Source organism: Tympanuchus pallidicinctus, unplaced genomic scaffold (genome assembly GCF_026119805.1).
Source record: "Tympanuchus pallidicinctus isolate F22 unplaced genomic scaffold, pur_lepc_1.0 scaffold2, whole genome shotgun sequence".
NCBI lineage: Eukaryota > Metazoa > Chordata > Aves > Galliformes > Phasianidae > Tympanuchus > Tympanuchus pallidicinctus.
In genome coordinates, this window is record NW_026294721.1 from 24,848,471 (window position 1) to 24,876,399 (window position 27,929).

The window sequence follows — 27,929 nt, forward strand, 5'->3', positions numbered from 1 at the left end:
TCTTGTAACAGGAACGCTGCCTTTTCCCAGAAAAGCTAACCTGAGGTACACCTGTAAAAGAGTGTTTTAGCACACAGACTGGCATTTGGGCAAAGCCCAGCTTCACTCAGGAGACTTTCTGTTCTATCAAAGCAGTAGGTCGGCGTTTCAAAACCTACTATTGTATAACCAACTGCATATGCTTGAACATGCCCAGCTAATTTATTCATCTGTATTCATTCTGCCAACATTCTGCAGAGATGGCACCAAGGAGGAAACCACCAGGTACAGGCCTGCGCTGCCGCCTGACTTGCAAAAGCTGTCAGCTGCTTGTGCAGGTCAAGACCACGCAGAGATGTGGCCACAGCACAAACTTCATTCTAATATCTGACATGGGCACCGATATTCATTAATTAATGTCTCTGCTCAGAAAAAAAATGTTGCAGCAGATAGATACATTTACTTCCAGACTGTATCCTAGAACTAAGCATCAGAGTGAAGAAAGGGAAGAGCCCAGAGTCAGAGACTATGCTCACTTTGTGAAATAAAGCTGTCCTTAATCATCAGATAGTGAACAGTTGTTTGTCAAGTCAGGGAAGAAACAGTGAGTAGTGACTTGTAAGAGCATTGTTTGGTGTTAAAATTCAGTGTAATCAAAGCTGATTTCTGGAGTTCAGAGCATTCTTGGTGGATAATTGCATCCACTCACCCATTCAGGCCTCATTTTGCTATTAGATTTTTTACTTCTACTTTGGAAAAAGAAAGCCAAGATTTTTCAGCAACTGATGGCTGACAAGATGCATTAATTACAGGAGTTAGTCTCTCAGTGCCAAAGGCCAAAAAGAGTGGGTAAAATACTCCAGAAGTATAAAATACTATTCCCTGCAGCCAGTCACTGCCCTTTCATTGTACATCTCACAGATCCTCTAACCTTTGACATGTATAACTTTCACAAAAAATAGGAATAATTGCTTATTCAATCCCTCTGAGAAGAAAGTGTTTGGAGACAATTCTTCCTGAGACCTTCCTGCAAAATATCTTTCTGATTACTTTTCCTTTGATATTCCTATATTACTGCAAATGCAACAGCCTGTCAATTTCAATTACTGCGGGAGAGAACGATCAGCAGTAGGTCACTGTTCCCAGATGTTTAAACATGTCAGCTTGCATTATTCTACTTTAATATCACCCCTTTTCCAACTGATATTTGCATCCTATCACAGGCTGGCCAGCTTCTTTTGGAGTGAAATTGCTAGTTATTGAGTAGGACTGATTTACAGTCAGAAATGAGAATGCATACTTGAAAGTAGTAAGGTGACTGGTAAAAGCTATGGTTTGGGTTAAAATGTAATTGAATGTCTCAGTTGCACTTAGACTTGTTGTCTCTTGTTTCCCAAAACCTTGATCTCCCTTGTCCCTCCCTGCTCTTCTACGGTTTCTCAGTTCTGTGCCAAAACCTGACATTGCATCGCTGTGCTGTTACAGACTGGTACAGAAATCAGCAGAACTTTGGCCCTTGATCTGGGGCAAGTTTTCAGAAAGACTGCTCTTTCAGGAAGCATGAGCCTGTGTGGGGGGACCTCTTACTGCAGTAGTCATGTTGTAGGGACACTAGGAGTCACAACAAGAAAACTCCCACCATCTACCCCCATCCCTAAGCTCCCAGCTCCTTGCCAGGTTCCCAGCTGGGGTCAGATGGGGAGAGGGACTGAGGTCCAGGGTCAGGCTGCAGGGCCAGCGGGAGGCATTTGCTGGGGCCTGAGGGGAGAGGAGATGGCAGTGTAATGAGCTCAGAGGATTGCAGCAGAAAAATGCACGGAGGGCACAAAGATGAATGAGCATCAGCTCTCAAAGGACAGGGGAGTTATCCTTCTTCCGCAGAAGCCAGAACCCATTTCTCTATCAAGCTACACAAACATAACTTAGAAGTAAAGTAAAACTACATTTACCCAGTACAAATAAATCCAATTAAGTAACAAAGTAGCAGTGAATTCTCCAAACAGAGCAGCTCTATTAAAATCACGAGGAATTCATTTATCTCTCCTATGTGCCATCACATGGGAAAGGCTCCCCCTGACTGTCTTCCAAAATATTCCACGATGGAAAAAGCACAAATCTACTGGATCTTGTTTTATGTGAGGCAAGGGTGCAACAAAGCTGTTCTTCCTTGCTGGTCAGCTTTGATGATAAGCTGCTGCTTTCCAAACCTGAGACTGCAAAACTAGTAGAAAGAGGTTCTGACACAGGAAAACAAAAAAACCTTCAGAGACCTTCTGCAGGAGCAGAAGTAGAAGGCTGGAATGGTTAATAGCTATTTCTAATTAAAAGTGTGCCAGGAAGGGTAGACAGGAAAGTTCTTTGGATTACAGCGAGGTTTCAGCTGATAACACAGTTAGCAAAAGACTATTCCGCAGGGATGCTCAGATGGGCTCAAGTTGGGCTCCACTCACATCTAAGTCAACATAGCACAGAGAAAGCAAGCCCTCAGGCTGAGGCCGTTCCAGGCCACTGCACTCACTGCAGGGAAGCTTCTTGCAGTGGCATATTGCAATGTGTCATCCCTTTGTTTTGCCACTGTCAGATCATCCCGTGCTCCACAGTTGCATTGCTTGAAAATCTCCCTACAGCACTGTCTGCCAAAGGAAAGGCCAAAGGTGGGCACAGCAGTCAGAATGCAGGGGGGACAGGGAAGGAGCCTGGGAACTGGTGGGAGAGGTCCTGCCATCACAAACTAGAGAGAGCAAAGGAAGGGCGCACTTGCTACACGCTGTCCCTAAGTGGGACCTTACAGCTTTCCTTGCTGTGTAACAAACCATGGGCACAAATTTTGACAGGGAATACCAGAAGGAAATGGCAGGCCCTCTTGAATGGAGAAAGCATCAGGATGCCGGGATTTAATGCATTCTATTATTACATTAAAAGAGCAAATGGCTCATGACTACAATGGAGCGCTGGTCCTTGTCTCAACTCTGCATCATTCAGTGCACCAGCATGGAACTAAGACAACGCTGTTGTGGAAATGCATGCAGGAAATGGAACAGCTCTCAGACTGAAGGAGAAAATGGCCCATTTTTAACAGGATGCAGAAAACCATGACAAATCATTAAGTGTGGTTTTATGGGCTTGTGGTCTTTATTGTGCCATCTTTTCTAAGCTCCTGTCTTCAGATGTTGGCAGCAGGTGACAAAGTTTGTTAGGCAGTTATAAAGAGACAATTGCATGGCTACCACGTCACAGTGTAAAATGGGTATCTTGCTCCACTTGCAAAATAAGGCAGAAACATGGAGACCTGGGAGCAGAAAGCTCCAGGGAGGAAGAGACAACATAGAAAATAAGAAATGTCAGTGACTCGGCAGAGGACACCAACAATTCAGAGTGTTTTTCTTTGCAAGCAGTGAAATGAGGGATAGGAGTGATGACAAACAGAGATAAGAGGAACCTATTCACATTCCTTGTAAAGCATATGGCCCTGTAAATGAGAGTTCACTGCCTGATAGCATCCATTATTGTACATTCTGGACGGAGTGGGACTTTTCATCAGATGCTGTCAAATCTGCCTTACCCACCCTGTGTTTTATTATACAGATTACAGCCTTCCAAGTTGTAAGCTGCCTTTTTTTGGGTTTCAAAACAAAAACACAACAAAATGTGATTGTCTGAGCTGTTCTCAAGCTGACCTATCACCGGCACAATCCCCTGATAGCTTCAGTCAGAGCACTCTGCCATTTGTTTGTTTCTGAAATCCTCCTCAAATTACTTGAGACCAAATGAATACGGAAAAATGGAAAAGCATCAAGTTGGAAAACAACATCAAAACACTTTGAAACCTGTGCAACGCTGTTGGAATGCTCCTGTGCCATTAGATGTGCGTCACACACTGCAAAGTCTGTCAGGCATTGGGGCTCTCATATAGAGCCCCTTTCCCACACTTTTCCATCTGTTGACACTAAGTTCAAAGCCAGGCTGGGAAACCTGTTTTGTCAGATGGCTGCTAGCTGTTTAGAGAGGTTATTGGTAACCGGTGTGTTCACCCCACGCACAGCAACACCTCTGCAAAGAGACACAGCCTCCTGTTCCTTATTTACATAGTGGCTCACAGAGTTTGAAAGGAAAAGAAGAAAGTGTGAGCATAGGACACAGTGCCACCAAAACCAGCCTGTGCCACCGCAATCATTCTGTGCCACAGAGGCTGAGTGGTAAGCCTGACTGATTTGGGTCTCTGCATGAAGATCAGCTGAACAGAAAATCAGAATTAAAAAAAGATAAACATTTTAAACATATTTTTTTTACAACAAGCATAGCAAGTTCCTACTGCTTTCATTGCAAGGCTGACACTTTTTGCTGTCTAAGAAGGTTCTGCATTTTACCACCTCCGCACACTCTGTGTTTGCTGAAGTAGTCTTTTTTTTTTCCTCATGCACATGCAGTTTCCCAAGTCACACTCCTCTGTCTCATCAATAAAAGTGCCTGCATAACACTTAAACCAAGGTAACAGAACTCATCATTTCAGCTGAAAATGCTGCAGAAGCACCATACTAAACATCTGTGCTTGTAAGATGAAAAGGCTGAATATATAATACACAGAAAAAATCTGTCGTACATGGCCTTATTGAAATAGCAAGAAACCTGAAAAGTCTTTTCAAAGGGGTTAATGAAATTAGGGATTTTTTCAAGGAGCAATCAGATTTTCACTTAAGTGAGTTGTTTCTTTAAGAAAAGCGAGAAACCAAGCTGGGTGGAAGATCTGTTTTCTTTCTTTAATTAATCCCGTCTCAGACTTTGAAGACCTTTCTGCCCACTGTTTTAAAGAAACATCATTTATCTTGAGTACTGGGGATGCATTTACTGGTGCTCACAGTCATTCAGCACAAAGTCAGTATCCCCACCCTTGATAAGGCCGGCAGATTTCAGGCCGAGCTGTGGCTGTTAAATGTCTTCACAAGCATCAGCCTGCCCTTGGCTGAAGAGACACTGGGGGAAATCTATAGGAGGTAGTACTGTGGGAGTTTAAGGAAAAATCAGGGATGGATCTGCGTGCTGCTCGGTTTCTGACTCGCTGTGGGTCAGAAGCCACAAGCTGTCACACGGCTGCAATTGCTTTGTCGTGTCAGATGAACTGCCAACGAAAAGCACCCGGCTGCTCCCAAGGCACAAGAGTCCTCTCTGCAGATCTTTCAAATACAAGTTCTGAGAAAATCATCTACTTATTTTCAGTAGGAAAAAGAAAAGGCGTTTAAGTGAAGTTATAAAGCTGGTGATGCAGTTAATCAGGACATTAAATCTAGGGGGTAAATGTGCTTTATAAGAGAAAACATATTCCAAACACAGTGAACTTTTACAGTTTGGAAGTAGCATGCTATCATGACTGTCCTCTCAGTACAGCCATTTTCCTATTAAATACAGGCTTCTGATAGGAAAACTGAGCGCACGAGTGTAATAACTTGACTTTATAAGGTATGACAAGAATTAAGCAGAGCCTTAACACTGGGCAAGCCACTCTTGTAACAGTTTGCACATGATGGCATATTTCAGATTGTTAGAGGTATTTTGAAAACATGATTTCTTTTCATGAATGATTTCTTTCTAGCTTTACACAATATGTAACCACTAGAAACGGACAGGACTTCATAGCTGCTGCAAACAGATCTTTCCCTTGGACTTACTTCTTAACTAGATTCAATTCAATCCAGTTCTCAAAGTGAGGAAATCCAATTGTGAAAGGTGAGGAGATATTTCTTTTCATATTTACTCAGTGTAATTCAGTTTTACTTGTAATCAAAGTTGATGAGAAAAATATCATCACAACCACATTTTGTTCACTTTTTTTTTTTTTAATTGACATTGTGGAAGAATATCTCCCCCTCTGCGTTTTTACAACTTATTTCATAAGTAGTATTTTAGTACTTTATCAAAAACAGTTGGAATTTTTTTTCAGCTAGGCGTTGCATGCCAATGTCTGCTGCTCATCTTTTTCCAAACATTTGAATTAAACTGACATAAAGCAGAATACTCCAGATAAACCCCCGATTCAATGTAATTTAATGCCAGTTTCACCCTGGTTTTAACCTGATCCTTTTATGCTTTCAGAAAATGGCCAGAACATGGAATGGACAAGAGAGGGAGCTCTTTTGCTGCTTCTTCTCTGCAGAAGCGTGGTTGGTTTCCTTAAAACTCAGCTCTGTTTCCAGGATTTCATAACACAGGAAACAGAAGTTATGTGTTCTGCAGAAGATTAGATATTGAGCAATATTCTTAAAAAAAAGAAAAAAAAAGAAAAAGAAAAAGAAAAATCACATAGCAAAAGCAAGCAAACAAGCCACCTTTGCCTTCCCTTCCAAACCAACCTTTGAGGTAGTCATTTCATTCTGACCTGGAGGGCTTTTTCCCCCCCTTTCTAAAGTGAAGACTGTCAAAAAGAAAAAAAAAAAAAAAAAAAGAAATATCATTTATAACGTCTTATTAACAACAACAACAAAAAAAAAAACAATACAGGGTTCTGCTCTTTCCTAATGCCCTGTGGGTTGTCCAACTAAAATACATCTGTTTCACTGTATTGTTATCTGACTCCATTCCCTGTGCTTTGCCTTGCCTGGGCAGCAAGTTTTTACACATACATAGATCAAACCAGAGCAACCTTGTTGCTTTACCCTACAAGTAGCATGCCAGCCACCCACTTGCCTGGGATTCTCCATATACAACCAGTGTTCCTGTGAGCATGGGTGTGCTCCCTTTCCAGGTGCTCAACCAGGACCAGGGCTCAGGCCCCAGCCTTGACAGCATCGCAGCAGGGTTGGAATGAGCTCAGGCTGTTCTCAACATAGCTACTGTGCCTGACTTTGGTGAGGAAACTTCCCCTGGCATGGGTCTGCTACTGGCTGGCTGTGGGAAGGCACAGCACTGCCACTGCTACTCAAGAGAGGGCAGTTCAGCTCAGGAGCAATGATTTCCCATCTGGTGCCTCCTCAGTTCTAGGGAATATAAATTAAAAAAATTAATTAATTTAAAAAAAAAAAAAAAAAAAAAAAAAAACCAGGGCAGGTGAGTGAGCAGAAGCACACAAAGAGTACATGCTGGGTTTTACCAGTCTGGCCACACTGCTTGCTGGACATATCACCAGCAGCTGGCACAGCATCCAACAGCAAAGCCAGGGCCAGGGCCCGCTCCCTCCTGGCAACAGATTTTGGGTTGGGTTTGAGCAAAGAAAGAAGACGACTCCTGAAGAGATGGTGCAAGGTCTGAACCCATCAAAATACATTGGTGTGCGACTGACAGTCAATGCATCCAGCAGGTCAGTCAGGCATGAACTTAAGGCTGGATTTTAAGCTTAGACATGTTTGCTTAGCAGAGACAGATGACAATCCCAATTTCCAAGGGAGGACATGAGTTTTAAAAACATTGTTTGGATCTCAGGCAAACTGCAGCAATTGCCTCATCCAGTCAATGCCTACTTCAACTCTCTCCTTCAAAACATCTCCACCCAGTGATGGCTGCTGTCCCAGCAAGAGCTTTACCTCAGCACAACTTGAAGATCCAGGCTGCAAGCTGTATTCCTGTTTTGTTTCATTTGTTTTTTCTTTCTTCCCGAGGCATACCATTTGGTAAGCATGTGGCTAAAAAATAGCAGACACCTATTCCCTAGAAATAAAAAAAACTGAGAACTTGTAAACAAACCAGATCTTTGCTGGACTCCAACTTTAGCAACACTTCTTGTGCGGTGGAAGTGACCATAATCTATCCTATTTTTCTTCCTGTAACATAAAACAATACTCAAACCCCATAAATACTGACCTCTCTCCACTCTGACTGGAACTTGGCAGCTCCATTCCCAGCAGAGTGGAGACAGACCCAGGAGGTCCCAAAAGCAAGGCATAACTGCTTACACTTTCTGGACTGTGCTGTTCTGGGGCTGGGAGCGGCTGGGATGGGATTAGTGCTCCATGGCTGGTGCCCAGATAAACTTCTCTGGAGCATCCAGGAGGTCTGATTAGGAGGGATGGAACAATGGAGCAGTAGATCTGTTAGCGTTAAGCTATTGATAGATAAGAGCCTTTTGTATTGTAGTTCCTTAAGGGTGGTTCTTAGAGGAGAGAAGAGAATGAAGAACTAAAAATAAGGCACTAGATAAAGATGAATGTTTTAAGACAGCAAAGACATGAAACTGTTGCTTTCACACAGTCAAGATGCAGTGTCTATATGTGCCATCATCCAAGTTTCATGGTCCTGAGGCCTCAATCCCAGCATTTTAGGTAGGCAGCTTATGCAGACACACTTGTGAAATGTCTGTTCTATTTGGACATATCACTGTGTGGGAGCAACCAAAACACACTGCTCAAGAGGGAAGCCCCTCCCTCTGAGTAGGTTTGGGCAAAATACAAGAAGAAAAATTTGAAGGCAAGACCAAAATGTATGTTTGGGGAGGTGAACCCAAACCAAACAACTGGAGAACATGAGTACTGATATAAAGGATATATACCTCATCACAGCTATTCCCAAAGAGAGATTTTCCTGTTTCTACTTGAGGTCAGGATGCATACAAAAACAAACCGACATATGTAACAGATTAGAATAAATACAAAGGGAAGAGTGTGGACAGCTACCAAAAGCCAAGAAATGTAGGATGTCACAAGTGAGCGTACAGCCGGGTGGAGTGACAGCACAATTCCGAGCAAAGGTAGGTTTTCTGGGGCAGAGGATGGTGACCTTGGATCTCTTCTTCTTGTTGATGGATTTGGCACTATGTGAAATATGAGTGAAGTTCCTGCTTTAACAGAACTGTCCAGCTCAGCCCTGAAGTCTTGCAACATGTTTAGGAGGTGATAGAGAAAGCACTGATCATTTGTATGTCCAAAGCTCCACTGCAATCACAGAGCAAAGTTAAACTGAGCAGAGCTGAAGCCAGTAAAATACTTGAGTAATTGCAAATTTAGCCAAGTAGTCTTGACTTTCTGTTGTGAAGATTTAAATCACACAGCGTAAAATGATCCCATTCAGACACAGACACTTTACAGCACTGTCCTAGGGCAGAGGGCTGTAGGCATTTCATGCAGATCTGGGCAAAGACTCTAATCCTTAGCAGACTGTAATGAGCATTACACTCCTAAGGCTCTATTTGCAAACATAAATGGCAGAAGAAAGAGAACCTGGACGCTGTAAGAAGGAAAAGCTTCATCCCATCTCCTACGAGCTGCACTGCTCCCAGCTGGTACAGGACTTAGCGCTGGAGCCTGTTCGTTCTATATTTCCAATTATTTCCATTGACACTGGAACAGAAAAAGCCCAGCATCTTGTCATTTTCTATTTTGTGACTTGTTAAAGCTTGCTTAATTCTCATTTTTTTGCAAGATATCTCTGCTGCATAGATTTTTCTAATGCTGAACAACTTCATGTCACAGTCAGGGAGCTTAGAGAGAAAGGGCCTTTTCTTCACCCAGTCACCAACTTTGGTGAAATTTCATCAACATGGTTATCTCCAAGGCCTACGCATTTGTCATACATTGCTGAAATTGGAAGGGTCAAAACCCTAGAGAGTCAGAACAGTCCCATGAAACTGCAGCTCTGTGTCTGCCTAAAGGCAGAGTGTGGCAAATCTCCGAAAGAAACGTCTTATGAAAACTGCTTCTCCCATCCCTGTTTCTCTTTAAAATCAGTTACAACAAAGGCACTCACTATTGACCACAAGGTTTCTCATAATCAGGTTTCTGTCTCTGGAAGGCATCACTTTTCCACAGAGAGCTGGATGAAATCCAAGGCACAAATTATGAGATCCATATGAGGGAAGCAGATGTTTCTAGGCAATGTTTATGGGGAATAGCAAGTCTTTGGGGAGACATAGAATTACATTTTCTTTAAAGCAAACACTTAAACTGTGCAATAAATAGCCAAAATACAAAGCATAAGAGTTAGGAGATAGAGACAAAGGTGTATGTAACTTTGTTTAAAAAATTTTAGAAGAGCTTGCATAGATCATAAGCATTTTAGTGATTCAGTACGTTGGGTAAGCGGTGTGCTGTTCAGGGGCTCCCTCTGACATGTCAGGCTCCGATGGAAAGTGTAGTGTATTCAGCCACCCCGGAGTTACACAAGATTGTCCCAGGTTCTTTAAGTGAAGCTGACCTTACAGACCACACCATTTGTATCCCCACAATCACTGACCTTACACCCGTTATTCCAAGGCTGAAAGGAAAGAAACTTATGAGTAGAGCAACATGCTCATATTTTGGGGACAGCACCCACTTGGCGCAATCATGGTCTACCCTTTTCTACTTTCAAATAAGTGCCAGGTGGTACATCTTCTGAAGTCCACCATTTCTGACATGCTTTTTTTATTGCAGTGTAACGTCTGAAGCTAGGAACTGAGCTGAGGAAGGGAAACAGAAGTCCTCTAACAGTTGGTTTTGTAGTTCCCATTATTCTTCCCATTGTTTAGAATCAAACTGTAAAGAAGCCCTTTTTTTTTTTTGGCAGGGAAGAAATTAACCACATGGGAGCAACATTCAGCTCCTGAAACACACTAAGCAATTGCCATTTGAAGAGCAGATGGCTGGCATCCTTCTACACAATAGCCCACAGAAAGCCTTCCCTGTCATTTGGGAGGTCACTTTGGCTTAAGAAGACATTTCTGCCTTGAAGAACTTGTTCTTCTATGTAGATACTGGGCCTACACTTCATCATTCTCTACTTAAAAAGATCGTATGAAGCACTGGCAGAACTTACTAGAAGCAAAGACTTTAATACTCTATACTCAAGTCTTCATTTTCTGCACCGTTAACAGAATGCTACCGCACTGGCCTCACCTTCATCTTAAGCCATCTCAAAATAAATAGTTGTCATTGCATTCTTGGTTAGCTTTACAACTGATGGAGAGGAAATCGTTCAGAAATTATCAACTATATTATGCAGAATTACGTATACTTACTGCTCCACACACTAGAAAATATCTGTGTAATATGGATATTGGAGAGGGATCAAACTGTTAGGTGACTGCACAGGGTTCTGCTAGCCCAGGTAATATTACAAGTCCAAACATAGGGCTGGTTATGGTGGACATAGGCTGGCCATGTGCCCAAATAATTCAGCACCTCAACAGATTTTTCAGCCATGAGAGGGAGATATGAAAGATGTGATGCAGCAAGTCCAAACCACATACAGCTAGTGAGCCTGCAACCTGGATGAAATGCTTACAGCCGTGTAAGTGCTGGCTGTCTTAAAATACAAATGAAGGGATAGCAGATCTTCAAATCATTCTGTCTTTTAGCAACAACTTACTTGTTTTAGCAAATAGTTTGCTCCAAAATTGTTCACAGCTCTTGTAATACAATAACATAGATGCACTTAAGGTACTTTAGCTAATAGGCTCATTAACAGGCCGGTGTGGCAGGTATTGTGTTACATGTTACAAAAACCAAGACAGGCAAAATCTTCATAAGAAATTATTCCGAGTCCAAACTCGATCTATATACATTCAGAGACTAGGGAAATAAAAGTTCTTCACTGAATTAGCACTTTTTTCCTTCATAAGTCCAGCTCAGAAGTCTTACTGTCAGGTATCTGGAATGAAGTGAGATTCTCCTCAGCCAGGGCTTCTAGTATCGTTTCTTGCCAACTTTTAAAACAGATCTAATTTATGGTTTTCCTACTCAAGTCCAGAACAATTGCATCTATGCTGATTGAGATCTCAACAGTGAAATATTTAGACAGTTCTCTTCACAAGCACAATTTTACACTACTATTAAATCACACAATCATAGAATGTCTTAGGTTTGAAGGGACCTAAAAGCTCATCCAGTTTTGACCCCCTGCTGTGGGCCAGGTGGCCAGTAGATCAGGTTGCACAAGGCCCCATCCAACCTGTCTTGAGACTCAAGTGATGCAGATGGAAAATAAATGTTGTGATGGAGAGAGATGTGCAGTGTCAAAGGCTGGAAGCACCTTCAAAAGTTCACACGGATTCTGCTGATCTCTGAGACAAGCAGTTTCGAAGCAGAAATGTGTAAAATACTTAGCAGAAGCCCACTGTCACACCTGCACCTGCCACATCTCTATCTGCCTTTATAACACCAGGAAACAAGTAATCTTTTTCCTAACATCACTAAAATCACCTATTGCTCTTCTGTGTTCTTCTCTTCCTCACAGGTACGCACAGTCCTGCTGCATTTCACTGCTCTCCAGAATCCCATCAGTCTCCTTTTAAAATTATTCAGTTATTTAGCTTCATATTTCCAGACCTAGATTTTTCCCTGGACACCATACCAAGGGAGTGCTGTGAACCTTAATTTAGCCATCACACCTGCAAAAGCTGTCATATGAGGGCACTGAGTCTACTAAAACTTCTAGGCTAGGATTACATCTAATGCATGTATATTTTTTCTTTTCTATTCTTGCAAAAAGCAGCTACTGGGGAAGCTGCTATGTACTCACACTATCTCAGGAAACACTGCCTTCCCTAATAAGCATAGCTCTTCCCACTGAAGAGTAATGGTTGTGTAATTAACACTCCATTTGGTAAAATGATGGGTTTTGGAGAACTTTAATTTATTTCAAGCATGTTAAGGATTCTCTTTCACCTCAAAAGAAATTTTCTAATTTTTCAAAAGATGATTTTCTGAGCCTGTGGAGGTTCGATGAATAACATCAACAATAGATGGTATCTTTATCAGAGAGGTTAGAAAGGGGCCTGATACTCTTGAGCCAGTTTTTTAGATGGGCTCATTCTAAGTGGTAGCTTTGGAAACAGTACAAAAATATCAAATATTCCTCCCCTTCCTGGCTTCCCAGCTATGTATAGTGAGGCTTTTCACTAAGGCCCAACACCAAGAGCAAATGGGCAAGGCTTAGAAAACAAATTTACAAATGGAAGTTCAGTGAATAAATGAACTGCAGAGTCGGAAGAGCAGAAATGAGTATAAAGTGTGATGTCACTGCTGGAGTACTCATGTGGAATTGGAAGCTGCAGTGAGGGATGGAGGCAACAGGCAATCATTCAGAAGTGGGCAGCATCTTCTTCAACAGCAGAGTATTATTTTCACTGGCAGTAAATGCTATCTTTCAACAGGTGTTAGATTTTATGCACTCAGGGAAGCCAGAAGAGACACTAACAAATCCAATATGATGTAGGGGAAGGTATCTTGTAGACCATAGTCAAAGTTCAACCTGCACCACCTGGGAAGCTAAGAAATTGCAGCTCCTCTTCCTCTGTCTGCCTTTCATCAAAGATGGAACCCCATCTTAGTTAAGAACTGCAAAAAAGTCAGCAAGGAACCACATCTTCTTCATTGGATAACATACGTGAAGACTCAAACTACCAGAAAGAAGGACCATTAGTTTGGAAGCATCAGGGAGAGTTGATAGCCTATTGCTAAGAGTCACCTCGGGTTTTGTTCACTGTTCTCAGAGAAAAGGGATACCAATAGGCACCTGTAAACCTATTCCTACTCAAGGACATTTCGTTTGTCTTAATCCTATAGATTAATCCCACAGCTTTTTAGTTGTAGCTTTGCTGCTATTGTCACCCATGAGCCTTATAGACCAGTGTACATCAACTTCAAAGTTATCACTGTGATAACACTGACAAGAAAGAGCCCTCAAAAGTCACAAAAAATTGACTCTCATAGCAAATACATAAAATAAAAAAGGTTGGAAGAGAATTTTCTCCTGTATCCACTTAGAAGGATCTCAGCTGTTATTGGTAGCAGGGAGGTCCAAGAGATAGTAACAGTTTGGGTTATCAAAAGCACATAGAGGCATTCTCCTCTGCCACCTCATCACCATGAGTTGGCTTAGTCAAACCAGAGGTTTGCCTGAGCTCAAGAGTACATTAAGTCATCACCACTCAAGCACCAGGCATTTGTTGGCACACTGCTAATTATGAATGGTATTACCTGTAAAATATTTTGTTCCATGAGAAAAGCATAAATAACTATGTATTAAGAGATTTTTACAAATATTCAGGAAATTAGAAACACGTGGACAATAAAATACTTCTTTGTACACAGCATTTTTAATATGAGTGCCATCAATTTCTCAGACTTCACTGCTCAATGAAACTTCAGTACCAAGGAACTTGATTTTTAGACAGCGCTTTCTTGGAAAGAAAGCTAGCTAAAGTATTCAGTGCCACATCCAGATTTTCACCAATTTTGTTCACTCTACTTTTCTTTAGTCAGTTTATTCACTTTATAAACAGCCTAGGATAATTTCAGAAGAGCAATAAATCAAGCAGCAGACTTATACTAGAGCTCAATTCTGCATATCATGATTATCCTGTAACTTACGCTCCTCTTAAGGAAGATTTACTTAAAATAGAATTGATCTCAGAGCAACACAGAGCCTGAAATGCCATGCTAGTTCCAAACCCCACATTTACTGATCTCAGTGAGACCACAAGCATCCTTAAATCAGAATATCTTGCCTTCTGGATGCACCTTTTGTGAACAAAGCACAAACGTGCAGAAAGGTCTTAAAGTTCTGTATCTGGTACCTAGAGGACATAGCAAAGTAATGTGGCATGAACATCTGCCATTTTGTGAAGATCACATTCTGCACTTCCACAAAATAATTTCCTGTGTCAGTGTGTTTCAAATGATCTATAGCAATGCTTCTGGACTCTTACGACCAAAGAGGGAGTCCATGTTCTCTTCACAAATAGAGCCTAACCCAGCCCAGACAGGTCTTGATAGCAGGATTTCCAAACTGAGATTTGGCTACATTCCATACATTTGAAGGGAAAAAAAAATTTTGGATGCCATCAACCCAGGGATGTTTTGGAATGCGCTAATAATCCCCAGCAGAAAGCAGCCAGGTTTGGCTTGTAGTGACTAATGAAGCTGTCATACACCATTCCTTCCTGCTGTTTAATAATACTTTTGAAAGAGCTCTTTATGGAGATGAATAGCATAGTAGTACTACAGCTGAGGAACTGGCGTGCTGTCAAAGAAAACAGAGGCTAGTTTACTATGCATGGCACTGTATTTTTCATTATACTTCACAAAGCCTTGTTATAACTGAAAATGAATTCATCACTGGGGGATACATATTATTTAATAAATAGTTAAATACTGTTTTGAGACTTTATTCCAATAGCCAGATTTCATTATAGCAGCAAAATTATTTGTAGTTGATACAATCTCTACTGTTTCTCAGATCCTGAATTTCAGGGGATTATATCAGACTTACTAGCAAAACTAATTGTGGTGGAAATGCAATCCATTCTTTCCACTTTCTCCTCAGTGACACACATATGCACACATGCTCTATATAGCATACAGTTAATTGAGGGGCAGTTCAGCCAACCGAATGATGAAAGTAACAGAGACATGACAGATCCTGTGTTCAGATCCAGATCACAGCTTCTACACTGTTGGTGGGGTGATGTAATGTAGAACTGTACATGCTATTTTTGTATTCCTCAATGTTCTCATTGGTCATCTCAGGTAATCAAGGGGCACAGTAATACTGTATCTGTGCAGAATACTCATATCAAACATTACTTGCAGCTTGTAAAGACTTACTGGATGTTTTTCCCCACTCAGGTGGAAGTTCACTAGCCTCCTGCCTCAGCACTGTGCCCAGGCCTGTTTGCATGAGTTCACCTGCTAAGGAATTCTTGGGAACTTCAGCAGCAATATCAAGTAGAAGGGTTGCACCTCTGCTCCCTTACTCTCAAGCATCTCAGAAAATCTAATGCTCTCCATAGCCTTACAAGCATTCTTTACCACCTGTTCTCAGATGAAAAGCAGTGACACAAGACTGACATATCAGCTCTCCACACAGAGCTCCACCAGCATTAGCCAGAGCCCAAGACTGGGTTGCCATGCACGCACTGAATACAACTAAATCTCAGAAGCTTTAGTTAGGGATCATGGGCCTTATCTATGAAGGGATTTTTTTATTATTATTATTAAATACCCCAGCTGGTCTGCTTTGAAGTACTGCAGGGTTGTACAAAACATACCATAATGATTTTTAACATTTGCCAGCATCAGAATTGATATTATATAGATCTAGCTTGTCAAATCTCAGTTCAGTGATGTAAAGGAGGGAAAACACCTCCAAGCACCTTATACTGACATAACCCATGTAGTTCTGCATCTGGAGAGTTAACTGAGTGACCCATGGAGGCATTGCATCTTGAGTGAAGATTCAATCCCCAGTTTTCTTTATTCTGCTTTACCTTACTTTTACAGAAAGTTACGGGGCTGAAGGACCAGAAGTCAGAAGGCCCATCCTTCTCTCATGGCATCATCTTTTTTTGCTGCCATTTTTAAGCCACTATCAGCTAGCCTAGAAGTCCCACTGCCAGAAACCAGACAGCGCTGTGTTTCAGGAGTCACATGGACAGATAAATTTGGCCTTGTGATTTCATGATGCTTTTGATGCTAAAACCAGCTAATTGGAGAGGAATAACAGGAAAACTGAAATCTGAAATCGGGCAAATACTTCTGTGAAACACCTCCCAGCACCTTCACAAGTGTTATTTCTAGCTTACATCAACAGGCAAGTGGCAATTTAGAGTAACAACTATTTGAAAGTATTTGACAGTTTCTTTCTAGAAAACTCTAGGTGGACCAGAGCAGAACTGACCCCTTGAAAAGCCTTCAAAGTTTGTGCCTTTTCTCCCAGAGTCTGATACCTAGCAAGAAGATATCGTAAGGCCTGGGATAATGGACCCCTGGATCTGTTTGACAGAAAAGGTCACGTCTGCATGCTCCTGAGTATCTGCAAGAAAGTTTTTTAATTTGTTTTTAAAGTGATCTAGAATCAAAACATGGCATCATTCTGCAACTTCCTGCACATGTTGATGCATTTTGTTTTTGTTTACTGGCATTTGTGGATACAAACAGCATTGCTTTGTTTACTGTCAGAAGGCAAAATGCTTATGCAGTAGGGATTAATAGAGGTTTCATTTTTGATCAAGAGAGCATTTGAGTAGTTCTGCTGCATAATGAATATTCTCATAGGTGGAGAGTCCACAGAGAGGATCATGAAAAACTGAGACAAAACAGCAATGTCTAGTCAATGAATTCTGCATATTATCTATCAGCATCTCTGCAATATAGTACACTAATAACCCAGTTTATTTTATAATAAGGGTATATGCTAACATTTTACAGAGTGCAGACAGCACCTTAGTAAAAAAAAAAAAAAAAAAAAAAAAAAACCAACACTAGTTCGTGAGAGGTCTCCCATCACATTTGCACAGATAATCTCTCTACTCACAATCCTAGTACATCTTTTTGGCAACCAGAACGTCTTACATGGATAAGTAATATTTGGAAAGCATCTATCATTTTTCTATTTTTCTAATGCAGTTAAACAGCAGAGAACAGGCAGGCAAGTCAGCTCAAGAGAGGCCACCAGTGAGCGTTGCCCACCAGAACTTCAGGGTTGTTGATGCAGTGATCTCAGCACCCGCTAATTAAGTAAGGTGCTGCTGGATCAGGCATCCCCCAGAGGTTTTGTGGGCATTGCTGAACACAGCCATTTCCCCAGATAAGTATTCTTCCCTCTGCACAGTACCAAGCAACATGATGCAATGGTAGATGACACTGCTTTTGCAGATGCAGTCTTGGACTGAAGCTTAATCCATTGACTACTGAAGGCCATGGCACACTGCTGGACAGGGCACCAGTCTGTTGTCTGTTCTGTCTGAATTTCAACCTTGAGAACATGCTTTGGCATTGGAAATTTTATGGTATCAATATCAATGACTTCTCACAACACTCATGCAATATTCTGATAAGCAGTAGAAAGATCTTCTTTAACAGTAGGTGAAGTCATCTAATTTTATCTCAGCTTCCTCTTACTGAGGAGACTCTGTGAGACTCAGCTGATGTCAAAACATTTGAATTTGATCTGGGAAAAAGAAACTGGGGGAACACAGCATTACAGTGTTCAGGTTTTACAGGAATAGCCTAGAAGTCTACTGTTAAAAGAAAAATAACTTCGTCTGGGGAAGCTGGAAGCTTGGCTGAGATTTTTGAAATTACACCCATGTATTTTAGTGCTCTATAGTTTTTTCAGATCTACCCTTCCATCTGGAAGTTGTGCAGTCAAGCTAAGATGTGTTTGCTATTTTATAAGAGCTAGATAGTATTATACGATCAATAGACTCACACACCCTTTCTGGCTAATTTGATAGGAACTGAAAAACATTTCAGCAAAGTAAACGTTGATAAACACCTATGCATGAATTGCTTGAAGAAATTAAAAAACAGAAAAACCTCATTCTACGTTTCTCAGTTTCAAAACTGCCATCACCACAGCTGTCAGCCCTGCTATGCCTGGGAAGTCTATCTGATCTGCTCCTTGTTTGTCTCCCAGTTCAACAGTGTTAGTAATGCATCATGCTCTTCAGTTTGAGGTCTCCAGGAAATTTCAGCTGGGGAACTGAGGACCAGCACCTCCATTTCACTTTTCTACTGATGTAAGACAAGCAAGTTTGAGGTATCTATGATTTCTAAGACCATTTCACACATAAATCAAAGATCAGACAACTCCATACTTTTTTTCCTAAGATGTACTTCAGCGCCTTTGCAAAACAAAATGGAAAACTATTAAATAAGTGTCAGTTTCAATTTCCTCATTGAGCCACATGCAGGAACAGAATTCAAGGAGCTGCCCATACTATGGGAGGAAGAAATGCACCCTAGGTCTCAGAGGCAGCAAGTTGTCTCTGTCCCCTTGCTATCCTCTTTGGGAACCAGGCAGCTACTATCATATGTCCTCCCTATCCAGAAGTTACATCTGTGTGCAGTCACTGATCAGACACAGATACTCTCAGAGAAGGCAGACTGCTGCTGTACTATTACGGAACTTAAGCTTCCCTCAGACCACATCTGGAGGGTATGCAGTGGACTGTTCCTTCTTAAATTAGTATTGCTGCACTGAAGCCTAGAGGCCCCACACCACCCATGGTTCTGACCCATTCATTATAAGGTGATTGCACACACTGCCAGTACTTAAGAGAACAGCTATAGAAGTTTTCTACTAAGAGCGTGCTTGTTATTTTTTCCTAGAAGATCGTTGCTTTCAACTTTAGACCTTCTTAATCCCCTGACAGAAGCTTTAACCACAAGTTTGCTTTTATGCCGCAAGACATGCAAGTGACCACCAATTTCAGTTCCATCCCCAGAGTTTACATTATGGGCTGTTTGCCCACATTTGAAGGAGTGTCTGACATCAGGATTAAATCAGCTCCAAGGACTTCAGTAGCTGGCAAGTCCTTTCTGCTTCTCTTCTCCACTCATTTATCAGATCTGGCTCAAAGCCCACTCCTTCCCTCTTTTGATTTCCATCCTGCCCCCAGGTATACTCACAAGGGCTTTTTTGAAAGGAAAAAAAAGTGTTGATTAATTAACATTGGAAGAAATTAAGTAAAGGGGAATAGTCCTAAAACTTTTGATGAAGCAACACTACATTGTTTAATTTTTTTCCTCTTAGCTTATCTTTCCCTAACATGAATTTGGTATTGCCCTAGAAAGCTAATTCCATCTGAAGACAGGTCTTCATCTCCAAAGGAGATAATTACTTTGCTGCTGAATTAGCCAACACTACTAATGTGAGAGCTTTTCAGGCTTCAGGTATCACACCACAATAGGCCAGAATGATGATGAACACCACCCTATACATTGCACAGAGAAGGGCTGCAAAAGCTGGCAAAAGTGCAAGTGTCAGAAGGGCTGATAGAAGGATAAACTGGCTTTGGATTTAAGTCTGCAAAAGTCACACAGTACAGCCCAGTGCATAATGTCTCACTACTTCATTTCAGACCTAAATAATATAGTTAAGTTTAAAGAGGTACAAAAGTATCAAATGGACTGTGATGAAGAAACATTTTGCAAATAAATCACTCTTCCTTCTCTTACAACACCTGCATCAGAGGATGAAAGCAGGGATACAGAGATTGCTTTTTCCTAAATAAATGGATTTATCTGTAAAGAAGTTTTGTAATCAGGATTAGCTACTTAATATCCATAAATCAAAGGATTGATTCCATGCAACATCAAATAGCCAACTTTACGTGATACCTGCTGCAGAGTGCTTCACCGTTTCAAATACTGTCTTCTCATAACACTTAACATCCATCCAGAGATTACAAAGTTTGAACTGCTCTAATCAACTCTGGAAGCCCCGTACTTCACATGGAAGGTTTAAGAGGAAGAGAACTTGAACCAGAATGACAGGCAAAACTCATCCCAGCACAGGGGGCTCCATATCACTCTAGGCATTAACTTCCATTACAAACAAATGGAATCCTGCAAGTCACTAAGCCAGGTGATATCCAGAAAACTCAACACGTTGTTAGATACATCCCTCATTTTCAGTTCCCAAGGTGAAAAGATAACTGGGCTAGAGATGGAAAGTCAGAATCCGGAAGGGACTGTTCTTATTGCACAGATAAAATTTAGTGCGGGGGGGGGGGGGAAGAGAAGAAAGCAGTATGGGAATAAAAAGACTATCTCCAACAATTTTACTGTCATTTTTCCATTCAAATACTTCTTGAAGGCATTTACAGCACAAAGTACTGCCTCTTCTGCAGCAAAGAGTTTGCAAATTTACTTCCTGAAGCCCATACAGGTTCTCCACAAGCAATATTCTAGAAGCAGTTACTTGGGTAAGCTGGGAGATCTGTAAGAAGCATGTCTCAAAGAAGATAGATGCTATCTTCCATATCTCCTTTTTTATTGGAATTGAGGGGACAGCTGCCTGTTATTTTCTGCACCCCAGGAAATGCCTGGCTGCCAAAGAGCTCAGAGCCAGCAAGGGATTAGCACACAAACAGAATTCATGCACCTGGTAGCCACACAGTTAGATATGCCATCTTCATGGGATACAGTACTTAAATCTCATTTACAAAGAAACAAAACCAAACAGAAATTACTTCATGTCGCTGTAATTATGATAAGTATTGGAATAATTTTACAGTCTTAATACTACATTAAGTGGCTGTTGTTTTCCCTTAATTGCAGTAATTTGTTGAAAGACTTATATAACTGTCATAAATACAACGCTCCTGGTTGCATGCATAAACTGTTCCTAAATAATGCAGGACTAATATCATTTTAAGTGACCAGAGCCTTGATGGCTCTACAGATTTCACATGCTCTGTGCAATATATTAACTTCAGCCATTTGAATGGTATCATAGAACAAGTTTCTGCATGGCAGCCTTTCCTCCTCCCGCTACTGTCTTTGTGCTCGACAGCTGCTGGAGGAGCTCCCTGCCCTTGGCTGTGCATGTTGGACTCAGTGGTACTGGTTACCACTCCTGTGCCTAGCTGGGGTACCAAGATGCTGGATGTCAGCCCCCTCATAGGGCTGAGCATCACTCACCCATTCCATTTCAGTGCCCACTGTGGGACCTCTGCCATCAAGCTGAACTGGAATCAGGCAAGCCTCAGTGTGCACTGGAGATTCAGACAGTCCAGAACAGATAACTTAGGGAGTTCTACCTTCTGTCCATGTATGTGCTCGCTATGCTAAGGCAAATGAGTTAGTAGAAGAATCGTCAGAAAATTTAAGAATTCAAAAAAAATGATTCCCATCTGCAGTCTTATGTGCAAACATGACAAACGCTTAAGAAACTTGAGGAACAGGTAGCCAGAAATAAGGTCTGAAGTTACTGAAGAAGATCTGCCCCATCCTGGGAAATGAGAGCAGAGCCAAGCCAGACAGGGCACAGGAATTATCCTGACCATGGGTGGAAAAGGAGGACTTTTTACACTGACCCTTCGAGGCTGCATCTGTATTGTCCATGCTAATATCATGTGCCATGGGAACCCATATGAATAGCAGAAAGCAAGTTTCAACCAAAAACAGGAGATCTTTAAGCCTCCCCCAACACCGGCTGCTGATGTCCATTCAGTCACTGACCTGAAGAAAACCAGGAGCAGAAAACAGACTGTGATGGATCCACTGTGACTGCTTTGAAAAGAAGAGGTTGTGCAATCACAGTAATATCTTAATGTTTGGAAATGGAAGTTAACAGAGTATTCTTTCCCCTATTTTCCTTTAGGGATTTGTGAGCCATTAAAAAAAAAAAAAACAAAAAACACTTTTAAGTCTATCTGCATCATTTCGATTTTACAACTATCATCCGAAATTAAGGAACTGCTATCTACTGGATCCAGTAGTTCATTGCATTACTGAAAAGCCAGGCTAGAAATAAAGGTCTTATTCTCTTATCAAGCCACCTGCTAGCTTCTCCAGACTTCAAGTTACCCCTTAACCTGAAAGGGGCTTCATCTGCTCTAACCTGATATGTGATAGCTGAAAGGACAAGTCTGCAGAGAGCACAGTTCTGGAGGTGCACAGACCATCTCACTCAGAGGCAGCCTTCTCCATCATACAGAACTGGGAGGCTTTGGGGTCACAGGTTCACTGAAAGCCCATTAAAAATACATTCACGTCTGTCAGCCTTCAGTAGAAACTCCAGCAAATGAAATGATCGGCAGTAATTCGTGAAACTCCACCAGCCCCATTAGGATGTTAGGAGCAGCCTCCTCTCTTCACGAATCCCTCGTGTTCAATTCATTTCCAGTTTTCTTACCCAGACAAAACATCGAAAAAACAGAAAACTTGAGTCTAAAAATAAGTTTCCCAGTCTCCCAATCCTGCTAAGCAGCTTCCCAACAGTGACATCTTCTTCATGCAGTGTAGCACACCTAAAGCACACACACTTCAGCACTCATGGGTAAAAATGAACCAACACTGTTCTTATTAAGTTAGACTTACTTTCAGTGTAATACAGGTGTGTTATGCAGTTTCATCATCTAATACTCAGCTCTTAAAACAATGTGACCACGAATCAATGAAAGCAGTAATTGCCTGAATGCTTTAGAAAAAGTGAAAGAATATTTCCCCATACAAAATTCATGCAGAATACTCAGATTACTCCTTGTTCTCAAAGGAGATCCTCCACCAAAGCAAATATCACACTTTTTTTTTTTTGTACTTTCCAAATACCTTCACACACCACATCATCAAAAACTACGCAGAAAACCTCACACACACTCATAGGATTTCAGTACATTTTTTCCTTCCTTGGTTTCATTTTGTACAGTGTCTCTCAGGAAGGCTTGTGGGAAGAGAAGATTGACAGAAATTCTAAACTCATTAGAAATCAGCTCAAGCAGTGATTACAGGGTACTGATCTGCCTACTAGCTTTCTATTAATTTTCCAATTTCCAGCCAACAGCCACCTGTATGATGCCTCTAAGCAAGAGCTGCAGACTGCATGAGTCACTGTGTTTGCATACAGTACTGATGAAGCCAAGACTTACCTTTCCTAAACCCATCACTCTTCTGCCATGTTCTGTCACTGAAGTTATCCGAAGTAACATTTGTCTCTGAAAAACACAAAACAAAAAACCCCACGTAAATCAGTAATATCCATGCCATAGAGAGGATCAGCTTTCTGAAGATATTAATGCAATAAAATACAGAAATAGTCATAAAAATACGTCCACAGCACAAGCCTCTTGACACACGCAGCTCCACACCTCTTTGCCTCATTAACTTTTTCTGTATTTCCCGAGAAACACTGGATTTTCTTCCACGCATTTTGAGATGCTGGAGGGCAAATAGAAACAGGTATTCCCTGTGCGAGTGGAATACGCGTATTCTTAACCCTCACAATGCACATGGAGAGTATGTTAAGCAGAAGGAAACATGGAACCATGACACAATGCAGTGCCACATTTTGGAAAACCATAGTCCTTTTGTTCCCCTCCCCCCTCCTGTGTTATTTATATTGTTTCTGTGGTCACTGAGCTCCTAAATCTGGGTTTTCAAGGACTCCCAAGGCACCTCAGGACAGGGAAGCCTGTAGTGTTTCTCTGCAGCCCTACACCACTGGCTGTGCAGCATCCCCCGGGACTGACAATAACTGAGACTAACACCCTCATCTAGGAGTCACTCACTACCCTTTCCTGAACCAGCTATCATCCTCTCTCCCTCTCAATCTGCTTTTACGATCGCATCCACAATGGATGCTGGTTCCTTTCTAAAGCTGTTAACAATCAAAATGTTTAGTCCTGAAACTGCTTGGGGAGAAATAACATAGCAACTGCAATCCTGGATGTCCTTCCATTAACTGTAGATGGTTTTCCAACACACTAATGCGCTTCATGCTACTAGGCAGGAAACATCTGTTTCTCTGTGCTTAACCAAGTTTTCCTTATAAAGCAGTCCTCAGTATGCATCGCTGGGTCAGTTTGGACAGAGACTAGCAGATGAGGTATTTTAATGTATTATATAAGTTGGAAGTGAATTGTACTGGAATAACTTAAGGAGGTCCACCTAGAAATGGTTCTCTCGACACACATGGAAGTACTTTATCTCAAAAATAGGAGAATTAGTACTTCTTTTCTTTTTTTGAAAGGCTTTTGTCTGTAATATTCCCAAGTAGGAGTTTACTCAAGAATTACTCACTGGTCAGATGCACACTGTGCCTGAGAGCATGATTGCTTATGTTTTGATACTGGAGATTAATTCCCCTTTCTCCCCAGTGGTGAATTTGCCTAACATGTATAGAGACATGCGTCTGCAGAAGGGAAGCCTTTTCCTTCAAGATGTGCAGCTCACACAGATGCATAGACAGTAGGTGTTCTAGCTATCTCTATGGAGTACTTTACCCTGTGATTATAGGTAAAACTAATATATAATCACTACTTTGTACAGTAATGACAAACATTGGATAAGCTTATAAGAGAACTAAAAAAAAAAAAAGTAGTATTTTATTACCTTAAACTTTAAACACAGTTATATAATCAACTAGAAATGTGAGTGCTAAATTACGTTGTAAGCTACATATACATCACAGTGAAATTACCAGTTTGCCCTAAGATCAATACATAAGAGACAGAAGTGTTGTGTTCAAATGATCCAGAATTGAATGTGCTTCTTTTACAGCTTTCTTTCATAGAAAACAGCCATTTCTCTGTTGAAGAATTAATTTTCCTTTACCCTTTCAAGTAGTACACAAATATTGAAGAAGAGCGAGTTCCCACACATTGAGTGAAGATGTTACCAGACAGAATTCATAGTTGTTGGGAGAAGAACAAAGCACACTCTCGGGGGTGTAGTTACATAATTCTTGTTTTCCCTCCTGTAATAAAGGAGAATAAGGCACTTGCTACACTGTCAGTCAGACCATTTTCTAGATCAATGTACAAAAAAATCAGACAGTTGCTACTACTCCCAGAAATGGTTCAGCCTACAAAAGCTTCTAGTACTAGAAATTACTGATACATCTAGGCAGCACATGTCAGGAGTTAAAAACCATCTTGTTCTACTGCAGTTTAAAAAAAAAAAAAAAGCAAAAAAATCACACAGTCACAAGCCAATAAGAATTCAAGGATCTGCAGAAAACACTACCTAATGAGGACAAATAAGTCCACGCAGTAACTGCTTACAGTCATCACAAGTATTTCTCAATATTCAGTATTTTAAGATAAAATATTTGTGTGCAAGGTACTTTGGTACTTCCTATATGAACACTTTCCATTTGAGAATACCTTTTCCACAGCAGATGAAACAGTACACATGGGTATTAAGAGAGGAAGAAGAGAGCCCACAGACAAGAAGCTTCAGAGAAAAGTTTCCTTCTTCCACTAACGGAATTTCTTAATAAGATTTTTTCTATTCAAACTCAACCTTTGTTTTCCATTCTGACAACAAGTGGAGTGCAGGTGGCACACCAGAAGAACAAGATGCCGCCCAGAAAGACCTAGACAGGCTTAAACATTGGGCTCAGGTGAACATCTACAAATCCAAGTGCAAGGTCACATACCTGTGTCAAGGCAACATCTACTATCAGTACAAGCTTGTGGATGAGAGGATTGACTGTAGCCTTTCTGAAAAAGGTCTGAGGGTACTGGTGGATAGCAAGCTAGACATAAGCCGGCAATGTGCCCTCACAGCTCAGAAAGCCAAACGTATCCTGGGTTGCATCAAAAGAACCATGGCCAGCAGGTAGAAGGTGATCCTGCTCCTCTGCTCTGTGCTGGTGAGATCTCACCTGGAGTACTACATACAGATGTGGAGTCCTCAGTACAGAGAAATATTACCTCTCAGAACACATCCAGAGGCCACAAAAATTATCTAAGGGATGGTGTATAATCAAAGAATATTAGGATGTTATAATCACAAAATGAACAAGAGAGTTAGAAGGGAGTTAGGCAAAGCAGACTAAGATAACAAAAGAGAATAAGTAGAAGGCTTACCCCTATCCTGGGCTCACTCACAAAACTCTAGCAGAGCAGATCTCCAGAAGAGATCCTTCCCCACTGGTAGCCAGCTCTTAAATAGGTCTAGGAGCAGCACAGGTGAATCGTTGAATTGCCTTCACCTGTGCTCCTCTGGCTGACTGATTGCTCGCCTCAGGTGATCAATCAGAGGTTCAGGCCATGACTCAGCAGTTCCCATACAGATAGAACATCTGCTATCAGGACAGGCTGAAATTACTGGGACTGTTCAGCCTGGAGAGGCTCCAAGGTGACCTGATAGTGGTATTTCAGCATTTAAAGGGAAGCTACAGAAAAAAAAGGAGACAGACTACTTAGACAGGTTTGTTGTGATAGAACAAGGCAAAATGGTTTCAAGCTCAAAGAAAGTAGATTTAAGTTGGATATAAGGGAAAAGTCTCTTACAGTGCAGATAGTGAGGCACTGTAACAGGTTGCCCAGAGATGTGGTGCCCCAAACCAGGAGACTTTCAAGTCGAAACTGGACCAGGCCCTGAACTATCTGATTTAGCTGTGCACACCCCTGTTCATTGCAGGGGAGTGCGGACTAGATGACCTTTAGAGGTCCCTTCCAACTGTAAGAGTTCTACAGCTAAGATTTCTGCTAAGCAAAGGTATAGAGACCTACAACACATATTCTAAATTAGCAAAGGATGAGTCATTTCTCGTACAGAACCACTTAGAAGCTCTAATATGCCTATTGCATTCCATCTACATTTACAGCCTTGATTTTAGTCCCCAGGATCGTGGCCTCCCAGTGCACAAAAATGCAGTTTGTAGCAGAGCAGCAGAACTTCATGCTACCAGGGACTGTTGTGAGTTACACAGAAGAGAAAGAAAAGCTACTGAAGTTATGGTCAAAGCTACTAAATGTTGCCTAGACCACTAGATACAACTTCTACTCTAAAATCCTGACGTGAAATAAAACATCACAGAAAACAGCTTAAAGTACTTTAAGAAGCATTCAGAGCAAGAGTGAACTAGAAAGCAAATAGCACGCAATCAGAAATCACTGTAGATTCCAAGGTTTTTTGTCAGTTATTGATTCCTTAGCATCAATCTAATGCAGATCTTCCAATTCACCTTTTATGCAACCTAAATCATAAGAGATATATTGGTGATCAAGCAGCAATTTCTACTGCTTTATTCAGATGGAGTTCAGTTACCTCTTCTTTGCTGTCTCTACACCATGATCTAAAGTTTGCAAAAGCAAGTTGAATGATAAAAACATTTTCAACTCCTAGCAAACATAACATATGTGTCTAACTACAAGTTAGCAACACACTTGATAACAAAACCTGTACCTTCAATGCTTGCTGCAGGCGTGAAGTTTCTCCCTGTGAAAGAAGCAGCACTTAACAGCGAGGTATTTTCATCCTGCCAACATCAGTAAGAAGAGCAACCATAGTTTTGCTAGCAGGGATAAACTTGAGGTTAGAAATCAAGCACAGAACAGAAAAACCCTACCATTACACATTTAAAGTATCAGCCATCCCTGAAGCAGCTGTAGAAATGCCTGCAATTACCTCGGGAATGAGGAGCAGCTGAGTTTAGTTCCCAGTTAGCATTTATTGATCTAGTGGTTGTTAACCCTGTACATGTTGGGGGATCTCTAAGAGTCTTTAAGGTTCTGTCCAAAGTAAGCCATTCCACGATTTAGGAAGTAAACTTTAGTAGTGGAAGGATCTTAGAGTTTTACATCTTAGTAA

At 41.3% G+C, this 27,929-nt stretch overlaps 1 long non-coding RNA gene across 1 annotated transcript; it reads right to left on the reverse strand.

The window, feature by feature from the left end:
• Nucleotides 1-16,610: 16,610 nt before the first annotated feature.
• On the reverse strand, nucleotides 16,611-27,647 carry LOC128080550 (uncharacterized). Its single transcript, XR_008206729.1, has 3 exons — nucleotides 27,525-27,647; nucleotides 23,258-23,323; nucleotides 16,611-16,692 (listed from the first exon to the last, which is right to left on the reverse strand). It is a non-coding gene; the product is annotated as an uncharacterized LOC128080550 (long non-coding RNA).
• Between the last annotated feature and the right edge of the window lie 282 nt (nucleotides 27,648-27,929).